This window comes from Leucopleurus acutus (assembly GCF_964270905.1).
Source record: "Leucopleurus acutus genome assembly, chromosome: 10".
Taxonomy (NCBI): Eukaryota; Metazoa; Chordata; class Mammalia; order Artiodactyla; family Delphinidae; genus Leucopleurus; species Leucopleurus acutus.
In genome coordinates this window covers 77811903-77820711 of record NC_139153.1, presented here as the reverse complement: position 1 = coordinate 77820711, position 8809 = coordinate 77811903, and positions in this window count along the sequence as shown.

Genomic DNA, 8809 nt, shown 5'->3' with positions numbered 1-8809 from the left:
ATTTTGCTTTTTGCTTTTTGACATTTTGCTCTCTTCTGCACTGGTTTGATATCCTACCTTTTGTGTAAAAAGAATAGTAAATACAAAAATACACATGTAATTTCACATTTATGCAAAATGTACATGAAACATGGGAAAAGTATACCAGAAACTAATGAGATTGGTTATATAGAGTGGGTGGGTGAGAATGGGTTGGGCAGGATGGAGGGTGTCAAAAGGCTAGGAGAAAATGGGTGGGGCGTGACACCTCTCTATTTCTTTTTATATAGTTTTAGCTTATGAATTTTGTTTCACATACTCTTCAAAATAAAATATAATCAACAAGGGTGGGCAGAAAAATCCAAAATGAAATAGAAACAAGAATAAAATAAACTGTATTGCACATAGATCAAATAATCACCATAAAGGGTGGGAAAAAAGAATCAATTCAACTAATGTTTGAATGTCATATTTGAACTGTATGTCATCTATATTTATATAAACAAATGTTCAACTCTAGTGAATAAGATTTTGTTTTGTTTGTTTTTAACATAGACACATGGGTTAGTAATTCTGAAACTACTATGTATCCTATGAACACACAAATAAATAATTATAAATAATGGAAGCCAGGTTTCTCACTGTTGGAGAAAGCCTTTACACACATGGAAAGAAGGAATACAGGATTAAACCCGTGTTGTTGCATTGGAATTGGAGGTATTAGTGTGAATTTGTAATTTTTCACATATACATAGAGGTGTTAGAAAAATAGTGAACAGAACAGAAAGAATTCCTGCCCTCAAGCATGGATAATTTTTGAAACTGGAGGATAAGAACATAAGGGTTCCCAGAGCCACTAGGGACACAAACCATTCTTTGGGATGATAAAAATTGTTCGTAAAATGTAACAACAAAATGTAGTCTTAACCACTTTTAAATGAAACACATAGTGGCTTTGAGTTAAAGAAAGTTCCAGGGACTTCCCTGGTGGTGCAGTGGTTAAGAATCTGCCTGCCTATGCAGGGGACATGGGTAAGCCCGGGCGCTACAACTACCGAGCCTGCGCTCTAGAGCCTACGAACCAGAAGTACTGAGCCCACGTGCCACAACTACGGAAGCCCGCGCACCTAGAGCCCGTGCTCCGCAACAAGAGAAGCCACCGCAATGAGAAGCCCGCGCACCGCAACGAAGAGCAGCCCCCGCTTGCCACAACTAGAGAAAGCCCGTGTGCAGCAATGGAGACCCAATGCAGCCAAAATATAAAATACATAAATAAATAAATTTAAATCGATGTGATGCTAATTAGAAATTTAAAAAAAAAAGTTCCAGGAAAAAACGGTTTCACGTTGGCCACATGAAGTATTAATCCTTATCCCGGCAACGTTGGCAGCCAGCAACAAAGACGGTAGTAGCTGATGAGCGGTCACTTCAGTGGCGTCCAGAAGACAACCTCATCTTTGAGATCTGGAGCTATTGGAAACATGTTCACTGAGAGTCCCCAAGCATTAGAATCCTTAGTCCCAGATCTGTGAAAGAAGGTGGGGTAGAAGAGTAGAAAAAGAGCAGATGCCATAGGGGAGGTAACAGGATCTGTTAGCACACATGAGAAAATCCCTGGGGGCACCCAGTAGTAGTTGGGTGAAAAGTGTAGGGTTTATGGCTCTTTCAATAGCAGGCAGAAGGGAACACCCTCTTCCCTGTCACATACATGCATACACATACATGAAAACAATTGATGGAAACTGTCTTAAAACCAAACCCCCTAGTCCTGGGAAATACGATTATAAAATGTACTCTGGATCTATATATAGAATATTTAAATATCATCAGGTACTGATTTCGCTATTTCAAATTGAGATACTGTTTCTCTTTTGTAAGTAAAATAACACATGTAAGATATTTAGGAGTAAGAGAGACTAATGGTGCACAGTAAATTCTAATTTACTTCTCTGTTTCACCTTAGTGCTACCAAAGTTAATTAGAAAGCATTCTACATTCCAGGTGATATGCTGATTTTTTTACATTCATTTTTTGCACTTTATCCTCACAATAGTCTTTTGTCTGCATTTTGCAGGTGAGTGAACAGGGACAGGAGGGTTAAGTATTTTGTTCTGATATGGACTGCTACCCAACATCAGAGCACAGACTCAACCCTCACGCTTTTGGGGAATACACAATGCTGTTTCCTGATCTAGACTGAAATTAATTGACAGTTTGGATTAAAAATGCATTCAGACAGAGGATTTAATGGGAAATGAAATAAAGTTTTATACAAAGTTCTTAGGTTCTTTGTTCTATATTTATGGAGATGTGTTTATTTTTGACAATGTGACATTTAAGACTTGTATTAACAGTTCAATGGTAGTCAGGCATGGAACACCTCCTTAGAACTTTATAAAATTACATCATGACTCAAGCCTATTGACTTCCATTTCTATTATCTTAAAAACCTGTTCTATAGTTATAAAAAAGGTGACAGGAAATAAATTAAAACTTGAAGAGAACTAATTAGGCTGGGTGTGGGCATGAAGGAGACTTCTGGAATTAGTATAGCTGGTTTCATAGCTATACACCTATGTAAAAATTAAATTGGCTATATACCCTTAAGATTTTGTGTATTTATTGTATATTAGTTATGCTTCAATTTTTTAAAAAAAGATGCAGGGAGGGAGGAAGGAAGGGAAAAAAAGGAAAAGGCAAAAAAAATAAAAGAAAATAGGTTACTATGATATGACAAGGAGCACAGGTTTGGGAAGAAAATCTGGTTTTTGTTTGGTGCATATCATGAGTGGAGGTATGGAGTGGCAGTTGAATATATGAGTCTGGGATTCAGTCTAGAAAGGAAATAAAAATTTGGAAATCATCTCTGTATAGTTGATACCTACAGTCATGATATTAGATTCGATTCCTAGGAAGTGATTGAAGGAACTTGCTAAATCCCAGAATATGCTGAAGCTTGGAAAGTAAGATATAAACGTTCACCAAAAGTGTCAAAACAGGAGAAGCAGCAGAAAGGACTGAAGAGTATAATGTAAATGAATGTCAGAGAGACAGATTACTGTGTAACTCCTATCATTTTTTTCAATCAAATAAATGAATCTTTAAATTCTCTATGCCTGTGCAATTACCTGAAGGAGGAAAGGAATAATTCCATCTCTAAGGAGACACAAAAGGATCATACAGATGCTTGGGGAATATTGAAAACCTTTTGAAAATGATCGTGAAATTACTGTCAGTTGATAGCTATCAGTTAACCCTGAAAAATGATGAGGAAGGAGGAGCCGTATAAGGTGACTGACATGACAAGTGGAAGGAACCAGAAAATCTTGAAAGCTTGATATTAACCTGTGGGAAATTCCTATGATTTAAAATATTTTCTTATCTTCTTATATTTAAAATATTTGACTTATCAACCCAATCAGGTTATACAAGCTCCTTGGAGTTATGGACGACTTTTCTCTTATGTCCCCTAAACACTCAGCACCCTGTAGAACAACATTTGATGTTCAGGGGATGTTTGTGGTGTTAAGTTGTTTCTAAACTCCTTTTCTATTTTTTTTTTTTGCGGTACGCGGGCCTCTCCCTGTTGTGGCCTCTCCCGTTGCGGAGCACAGGCTCCGGACGCGCAGGCTCAGCGGCCATGGCTCACGGGCCCAGCCTCTCCGCGGCACATGGGATCTTCCCGGACCGGGGCACGAACCCGTGTCCCCTGCATCGGCAGGTGGACTCTCAACCACTGCTCCACCAGGGAAGTCCTCCTTTTCTATTTCTTATGTTATTATTTTTATTTTTAAATTCCGGATGGATTTTTTGGTATATTCACCCTGCAAATATGAAGAGCCAGAGCTGAAAAGGACCTTCAGAGGTTCTATGGCCTACACTCTTTTTCGAGATGAGAACAGTGAAACCCTGAAAGAGGTTACAGAAGTAATTAGTACAAGTTACAGGTCTAACATTGATTCTAAACCCAGGTTCCCTGAGTCCAATATTAGTAAGTGTCTCACTAAAACTACACTTATTCTTAAATATCATCATTGCTTACCTCTCTACCATAATCATATTTGCCTTCATTACCTATTTCAGTATCAATCCCTCAAAAGATTATCTGCTTTGATTCCTTGACATTTCCTCAAGTACATCTTTATTCATTGTTAAATTTGGTCTATGTTTAACTAGAACTCTGTTCAGTAACCCGCACCCAGTACTCTGCTCAACATTAGCTACCGAGTAACAATGTAATAAATGGATACATGAACAAATAAGTAAATGAATGAAAAAATAACTCATTAATTGCTACAGGAATGTATTTTGTGAGACTGACACAGATTTTTTCAGAAGCCAAAGGGTTCTTTACCAAGAAGGATGTGTTGCCAAAGAATTCCTTAATGTACTTCTTGTTAAAATTGTACATGAAAGAACACTACCTGCTCTCTAATTTAACAAAAAAAAAGAGAAGGGAATAGTGTCGGCTCCACCTTTTTGGTAAACATGGACCATCACTACTGTTTCTGTGGGGAAGAGGAAATAAGAGCCAGCTTCCCTTTGAAATATAGTAAATACAAGGAAGAAACATACATAAAGGAATATTGAAAGTTTAGTTGATTCCCAAGTCCTCTCTCTCTCCTTAATACGATGTTTATTGTTCTAAAATGTTAAGTTGATATATTGGTTGTTTGGTGCCTATAAAATTGAAAGAGAAAATAACAGTGTCTAAAAATGTAGCATAAAGGAACATACCACAATATATTTATTTGATCGAACAAGAAGATTGAAATTAAAAGGCAACTCTGAGCACTGATATACATCATTATATTTATAATTGAATATCCAACACCATTATGCATATCTCTGGTAAAAAAAAAAAGAATAGTCTTTCATTCAAAAATATATTAAATATATACTTGATAAAACGCAATGGGGAAAGAAGCAAGTTCCGGGAGGAAAAAAAAAATTCTGCCATACTTTCTGGGAGGCCCTTCAGTTCTAACCTTATCTTTGGAAAGCAGCTTGCTCAAGACCGTGCCTGGTTTACATGACTTCCCTTTCATTTTAGCTGTACCCTCCCTTGGGCCCAACGGCCAGGACCCTAATCAGGCGGGATCTCCCTGGAACCCAGATACAAGTTTCTGTCCCCACCTTTCTCCTCTACTATCATCTCCTTCTCTTTCGTTCTTTATTTTAATTTTGTACAGTGGAATTGCAGCTACTGCATTTTATTATGAGTGAATTTAGGCAAACATGTTTGGGACCTAATCCTTTCTTGGCAAGACTGTGGAGAATGAATATTTTTCAACATTAAAACCCTTCTCCACCTTAACCAAGTAACCAAGGTTAACATCACCAGTGATAAAACATATCCATATCTCATACTCCGTGATATGATAGGAGGAGAAGGGCAGTTCACCTCTGGAGTAGTTAACCCTAAAATCCATAACCCCAGTCTCATCATGAGAAAACATCAGGCAAACCCAATTTGAGGAACATTCTGCAAAATATCTGAGCAGTACTCTTCGAAAACATCAGAGTCTAAGATGACTAAATGTAATATGGGACTGCGGATGGAACAGAAAAAGGACACTAGCAAAAAAGTCTGGAGCTAATAGCATTTTTTTTTTTTTTTTTTTTTTTTTTGCGGCACGCGGGCCTCTCACTGTTGCGGCCTCTCCCGCTGCGAAGCACAGGCTCCGGACGCGACGCGCAGGCTCAGCGGCCACGGCTCACCGGCCCAGCCGCTCAGCGGCACATGGGACCTTCGTGACCCGGCGCACGAACCCGCGTTCCCTGCATTAGCAGGCAGACTCTCAACCACTGCGCCACCAGGGAAGCCCAATTTACTGGTTTTGTTCATTGTACTATGACGATGTTAGATGTCAACACTAGAAAAAAACTGAATGGAGGGTAATAAGGAACTCTCTGTTATCTTTGCAATACAGATAAATCTTAAGCTATTATTCTAAACCTAAAATTATTCAAAATAAAAAATTTAAAAATCTCTTCTGCTTCCGAATGTTGATAGGATATAAACACTTTAGTGATTTTATTATTTAAATAGTATGCCTTCGTTTTTCCAATATATTGTCCTTATACCAAGGTTTCAAATTTTTCCCCCTAACTGCCCCATACACTTGACACTGTTAGCTTTTTTGTTTGTTTTGTTTTTTCGGTACGCGGGCCTCTCACTGTTGTGGCCTCTCCTGTAGCGGAGCACAGGCTCCGGACGCGCAGGCTCAGCGGCCATGGCTCACGGGCCCAGCCACTCCACGGCATGTGGGATCTTCCCGGACCGGGGCACGAACCCATGTCCCCTGCATCGGCAGGCGGACTCTCAACCACTGCGCCACCAGGGAAGCCCTAGACTGAAAATTTTTGAGGTAGCAAGGAGTGACCTCCTTAAAAAGGGGATGCTTTTATAGAATGCAACCATGGCTCAACACTTAACCCATAGTAATGATCAGATTTGAAGATTCTTTGTACCTGACCATTGGTTGATGAGATTCATCCATTTAATAGGCAGGGGTAAATACATGTTAGTGATCCCCACTCTTTCCATAGTAAAAACTACATTTAAATAAATATAGAATTATATTTTAAATATATATTATATAATATAAATGTATAACAGTCCTCAACAGAATAGAAATGTAGTTTTCATATCTTTTGATTTGAAAAGTACATAGGGCATATTTTTTTTTCTCAGTGCAAAGTTTGAAGTTCATAGCAATTTTTAGTATTCTGCAATAAAGCCATTATGTATCAGGGACAAAGTTTGGGGACATCTGTCGAATAACTATATGCAAACATAAAATATTCTCTATTATCTAGATGTCCTCACTGGGGAAAAGAGTGCCTCAAGTAAGAAAGTTGACATCTATCTTAATTTGATAGTACCTTCCAAATTAAAGTAAAATAAAATATAATAAACAGAAGACAGAGCTAAAATTAGAAATGTCTTCCTTTAATCTTTCAGAAGATTCTTTGATTTTTCAGTACCTTGAGATCAGCAGGAACCTAAATTATCTTACATAGAAAATGAAATGGTATAGCTGAAAGAAGTTAAATTTAGGAAATTGGACAGACATGTTTGGCCAAGCTCTGCCTTCTACCTGCTGTGCAACCTTGAGCAAGTTGCTTAAACTCTCTGAGCCTCAAGTTTATTATCTGTCTATAGAGTTCTCTTCTACTTGGCAAAGTTAGCTTTACTGTCTTTGTTAAGGATCATTTCACAGGTCCTCTAGCTCTTCTTATGCAATGCCGATCATATGAGGGGTGTTGAATTAACTTTTCTAAGGTGCACAGGATCTCCTAGGAAGATTTTGACTAATATTCCTCTAATTGTCCCTGGGATGTAGAGTTAAGGAGATTTATTGCTATAAACTAAGGTGTCCATGAGAATTACCAAGGACAAGAAATGATGAGGAGATTCCTGAGGTAAAATTACATTGAAACAAAGGGGAAGTAAGGCCATATTTAAAACAGACTTTTTTTTTGGCTGCTTTGGGTCTTTGTTGTGGCGCGGGCTTTCTCTAGTTGTGGTGTGCAGGCTTCTCATTGCGGTGGCTTCTCTTGTTGTGGAGCATGGGCTCTAGGTGCGGGCTTCAGTAGTTGCGGCACGTGGGCTCAGTAGTTGTGGCTCGCGGGCTCTAGAGCGCAGGCTCAGTAGTTGTGATGCACGAGCTTAGTTGCTTTGCGGCATGTGGGATCTTCCCAGACCAGGGCTCAAACCCATGCCCTCCTGCATTGGCAGGCGGATTCTTAACCACTGTGCCACCAGGGAAGTCCCCAAAACAGACATTTTTAACCAGGGTTCCATGGATAGAGTTCAGGTGGTCCATATACTTGAGCAGGAAAAAAAGTGCATTTAATTGAAATTCAGTATTTCCATTAGTAGTTTTATGACTTTGTCACCAATAGAAATCCCAAATAATTTTCTCTCATATTATTCTTGTTCCAAATATCTTAAAATAATGAGTAAAAATTGTTTATACTCATACTCCTACTTTGAAGTTATACTAGTTATTGGAAATGCCACTAGATCTTGTTATTTTCTATATTATGAAGACGCATCTACATCAGACTTTTGGATTTTATTATATTTTGATCAATGAATTTCAATGCAACTGGTTAACTTGATAATTCTATGCATGTTATTTTGTACATTTAAGAAATATTTCAAGAAGGAATTCAGAGGCTTCAACAAACTGCCAAAGTGTCCATAGCACAGAAATGTTAAGAACCCTTGGCTTAAGACAAGGGCCTACACCTCAGACAGCTGCTTTGGGTGTGCTGGAGCTCACTCTGGTCCTGTAACCCAGCTCGGTGGTAATATTCTGGGAAATAATTCCACAGCCATGTAGGATGATGAGGAAACACATGGCCCCCCAGCTAGAGCCCTGAGAGGTGGAAAGAGCCTTTTTGGGGACAGGAAAAACCTTTTCTTCACTAGATACATATGGGATCGTAGTTCCCCGACCAAGGATCAAACTTGGAATTCAGGCCCCCTGCAGTGGAAGCTCAGAGTCCTAACCACTGGACCGCCAGGGAATTCCCTGTTACTTGGTTTTCTACAACCTTGTGTAGAGTTTATCAGCATTAGTACTTTGCCTTTATGATCTGTTGGAATTATCACGAGCACCCTTTGGGCCACTGCAAAACCGAAACCACAGTGGAGGACGTACATGTGTGTCCCCGAAGTTAACCATCTGAATCCACTCCTGTGGTGCCGTCTTTCACTCAGCACGATAATCTCTAGGTCCTTCCGTGTCACTGCAAATGGCATTATTTTGTTCTTTTTTATGGCTGAGTAATATTCCATTGTATATATGCAGCATTC